This window comes from Mus caroli, unplaced genomic scaffold (assembly GCF_978045245.1).
Source record: "Mus caroli unplaced genomic scaffold, Mus_caroli_1 scaffold_3, whole genome shotgun sequence".
NCBI classification, from domain to species: Eukaryota; Metazoa; Chordata; class Mammalia; order Rodentia; family Muridae; genus Mus; species Mus caroli.
Window position 1 is genome coordinate 152,779,853 of NW_028227258.1, and position 4,823 is coordinate 152,784,675.

Sequence of the window (4,823 nt, forward strand, 5' to 3'; positions counted from 1 at the left end):
AGATGATTCACAAAACAGAGATAATATGATCAAAGGCATTCATATACTCTTACATCAAAACAGAACCTGAACTACTCCTCTTTTATTTCACCATCTAAACATGAGATCCTGGCTTACACTAAGAAAGAAAAAATAATGGATTGTGGAGACTTAGAGTCCATGGCGTATGCACGCACACACACACACACACAGAGAGAGAGAGAGAGAGAGAGAGAGAGAAGGGAATACCAATGAACATGGACCATGTTCTAGGTTTCTAGTGTGTTTACAGAAATCTTAAGAATAGCAAACTCCACAAGGCATACTATTTAAAGTATATAATACAGTGCCTTTGTAGAACACATTTCCCTATTAGAAAGCAGAATCTTGTATATAAATGTGTTGTTCAATATTGTCAGTTTGATGATATTTGTAACTACCATAGACACAAATTCCTGGGTTTGCCTATAAGGGATTTCCTAGAGGAGGTTAACTGAGGGGGGAAACTCACCCTAAATGTTTTGGAATTCTTGAATAAAGAGGAAAAAGTGAATGAACATGAGAATTTATCGTTTTGCTCTCTGAGGTGGACACAGTGACTGACAGCTGGCTTCCCCTCTGCCTCCTCCACCGTTTGGACCATTCCCTGGAACCGTGAGTCAAGATAAACCCTGCCTTCCACAAGCTGCTTTGCTTTGATATTTTGTCATAGCAATGAATGAAGTAACACAGGAAATATGGGTCAAGTTAAGAATGAATCCTTCCATGTCAGATTTCAAGGAGAAAAATAAAAGTTCAATAAATGTTGAAAAAAATCAGAAATCAGTAGTATGGAAACAGCAAATCTTTAAGTTATTTTTTGATCCAAAATCTTAGAGGAAACAAAGATAGTAATGAAGGGTATAAAAATGTTTTCTATGAGCCAGTCAAAGTGACCAGCTTACAGGAGACAAGCTGTTCCCCTAACCACTAAATATTACAGAAACTCTTGAAACGGGGTACAAAAATCCTCCAAGAGACAGGTTTCACAGACAAATCGTGAAATTCATAGAAAACTATGCTTATAGGATATGCACTTATGGTTCCAGACATGAATTCTGTTTTGTGAAGTAGGTCTTAAATTCAAGCAGAAGGTGGTTGGTTACCACTATTTGTACCACTATTGCCTGAGTGGACATATCTTAGCAAGCCAGGAGCTATATAGATCATACAATCCAGAGTTGGGTCGAGCTAATGGTTATTATTCAAGAAGCATGAATAGAAGGTCTCAGCGCTATGGAAGTTATCCAGTAAGGATGACATTTCCAGGTGGGTACCAGCTTGACTTCCCTGTGTTCTCTGACTTAAGTGTGTGATGTCTTCAACAATAGGGTCTTCCAACAACTTCTGGAGGGGATCCAGGAGCAACGGCAAGAGCTCGTAATGGGGACTTTATGATAATCCTCTGACCAACAACTTCAAACCACGGCCTCATTCCTGGCACTTTGACTACCTCTGCTGTCCCAGAGGACATCAAATTTCTTTTTTATACATGTTTATGTTTAATGAAGTTTCCACAGTAGCAATGATTCCACATATTTTCCCCAAAGGTCTCTAGTGTTAGCTATCCTTCCATATACTCCCAAAGGTGGGTATTTTAAATAAAAAAAATTTAAGGACCTGCCCCTAGAGGGTATGGCTGCTGTGTCACATGAGTGTCAGTAGGTAACAAAGAGGAGACAGGCTATGTCCATGCTGTGTTCTGATCTAGAAACATCTGAGTGATTAGTAGTCTAATATTCCCTGGAAAATGTGAGCCTAAGATGACCACCAGTCCAGAGCCAGGCAGGTCTGGACAGGGTCCCAGGTGGGGAGCAATCTAGAGACTAGAAGAATTCCTCCTTGGACTATGTGGGAGTAAGCCTGAGACAGGGGACCCTGGAAGTCAGTAGGGCAGGCCAGGTGAGCAATGAGCCCAAGATGATCATCATGTAGGCCTCCTGAGGTGGGGGCAGACCACATTTGAGATGACCTCTGCCCAGAGCCACAGTGCACCAGTGGGTCATAGTACTCCTGAGGCCACTCCTGAGATGACTCCAGACACTCAGAGACCCCAGGTTCCACTAAGAGGAGCAAGTAAGCGCTGGAGAAATGGAAGAGAAAGAGAAGCAGAAGGGCATGGACACACGAGGAGAGGCAGAACTGGAGATTCAGTTCTGTGAGGAACAGCCTGATGTGAGTAGCCTGTGATACCATCTGGGATCATGGTGGGGTCCTGGCTTGTGATACCACTGAGGGCCATGTCTGGGTCTTTAGCTCTGCAGTAGCAGGGGTCTTTGGTGAATGGCCAGGCAGATGTCCCTCCAAAGGCCACTTGGGCAGGCAGGAAAGCTGGGACAGCCTGGGGCATGAGAGCGGAAAGTCGGCAGGCTGCCCAGCTCAGATGCTTCCCAGGCCCAGACCCAGGGCTCTGCACTGGCCTACCCCAGCATCTACCCCACCGATGAACTGCTGGAGAGTGTGAAGGGGCCAGACCTACAGATCTAAACCTGTGTGATCTCCATGACACAGGGCAACAGCAGGATACCCAGGAGGTTCTAGTACTGACAGTAGCACAAGCCAGAGACCTTGTACCAGTCATTGCAATGAATTATTTGTAAGCAAAGAAGTGTGGACAAAAGTGTATACTATGGGACACACTGACACACTACAGCTTCCACAATGAGATTTTTGTTTTTCTCTTTTGGGTTGCAGGGTTGGAGGGTAGGTAGGAAGGGAGGAGGAGATGTGTGGAATTGGAATTCGTGAATGTGAGATTCACAAAGAACCAATAAAGGTAGGAAACATGACAACAACAAAACCCAAAGCAAACAAACAGAACTTTAAAGGAGAGACATCATGGCTCATGTCTGAAATCCTTTCTCGGAGGCTGACGCAGTGAGTTTAAGGTTAGCAGGACTATATACTGAGTTCCAAGTTAGCTTGCCTACCATGTGAAGTCCTGTCTCAAAAGCAAAACCCAAAACCCCAAAAGTTACTTTAAATATTTGTTACAGGGATTATGCAGGGGCTAAAGGACTGAGGTAATGACATAATTGTACCCACAAATGCAGGGACAAGCTGAACTATCTCCAAGCCAGGTATATTCTATTTTATAAAAATGATGGCATGTGTTTAAAAAAATCTATGGCACACTCAGCCAATTCAACTCCCTGCTTTTATACTTTTCCTCACATGGTAGAAAATAAATTGATTTTATCTTCCAAAGGGCTGAAGGTGTAGCTCAGTGGTAGGGTCCTTGGCTAGTGTGCACAAGGCCCTGGACCTGATCAGAAATGGGGTCAGGACAGTGCTTACCAACGGCCGAAGACCTTCCACTAGGCTCCACCTCTTAAAGGATTGTCTTGGTCAGTGTTCTAGTACGTTGAAGAGTTACTACAGCAACTTTTATGAAAGAGCATTTAACTAGACTGGCTTACAGGTTCAGAGGTTTAGCCCATTATCATCATGGTGGGAGCATGGCAGCACCCAGGCAGACATAGTGCTGGAGAAGGAGCTGAGAGTTCTACATCAGGATCCCCAGGCAGCAGGAAGAGAGAGCAGAGTGAGAGGGAGAGCGGACAGGGGGGTGGGGGGGCAGACGAGGGGTGCGGGGGTGGGGGTGGGGACACTGGGCCTGTTGAGTTTTTGAAACCTCAAAGTCGACCTCCTAATGACAAACTTCCTCCAACAAGGCCACACCTACAACAAGGTCATAGCTCCTAACCCCTCTGAAGCAGAGCCACTGACTAAGCATTTGAGTACAGGAGCCTATGGAGGCCATTCTTAATCACACCACCAGAAAGTCACTTCACCTCCCGCACTGGGAGGAAACCTTTGATGCGTTCACTTTGGAGGAGGATCGGGTAGATCAAACATAGCAGAAAGCAAAAGGAAGTTTCTTCATGAATGGGTTCTAGCCGGCCTGAGCATGGCAGCAGGACTCTGCCAGGTCTTTCTCTTCTGCTGCATTTCCTCAGCCTTGCTACAAACCATTAAGTTACGTTTCTAAAGCTAGCCATCAAGGTCTGTTCTGGCTTTGGCCACTTCCTCCTCCTGAGTGTGACTACCAAGGACCACCTATGGAAGTACTGAAGCCCAGTAATCAAAAGCCCAATAAGAATTAAATACCTCACCCTAACACGGAGGTTCCCATTTTACCTTTATAAACTGCCATTCGTCTATGGGCCACACCAGCCTCCTCTTCATCCAGAGGCAGTCCTCTGTCTCTCTGCCCCAGGACAAATACCCCTCCCCCTCTCCCTTGTTCCTTTTCCCTCCTCCTTCATCTATGTCTTGCCTTCTGCCTTTGTTCATCTGGAGAAAATAACTCTTTGTGCTGAGAATTGGGTCTTGGGGCGTCTTGTGCCAATACCAGCCCCTTTACGTCAAGTTATAGAGATCTACCTGGAGCAAGACATGAGCTGTGTCTCAAAGTATGCTCCAGGGAAATTGCACATCTGGTCCACTGTATTGGGAAGATTATTCTTGCAAAGATAGCTATAACTATAAACCTGGAGAAAGGAATCCTGCTAACAGTGCATTCTGGGGAATTAATACGGTACAGCAAGTAGAGGGAGCTGAAATCTTAGAGGGAGGGTCCTGTTCTCACGTAATGTACAGCCAGAGGCTGAAGGGCCAGTTTCATAAAGTGGGATACCCAGCAGAGAGAAACTGGCCATCCATTCCTCTGCTCAAGTGGAGAAAGAAAGAAGAAAATGTGTGGGCTGAAAACTCGAGCTACTCTTAAGCAGAGATGTAAGAAATACCAACATCTGTGTCATTTATATAGAAAGAAACTTGTCCTAGCTCATTAACTTGTAATC

At 45.1% G+C, this 4,823-nt stretch overlaps 1 pseudogene; it reads left to right on the forward strand.

Moving 5' to 3' along the window:
• The first annotated feature begins 1,637 nt into the window (after nucleotides 1-1,637).
• Nucleotides 1,638-1,759, forward strand: LOC115030776 (small nucleolar RNA SNORA17; annotated as a pseudogene).
• Nucleotides 1,760-4,823: the final 3,064 nt, after the last annotated feature.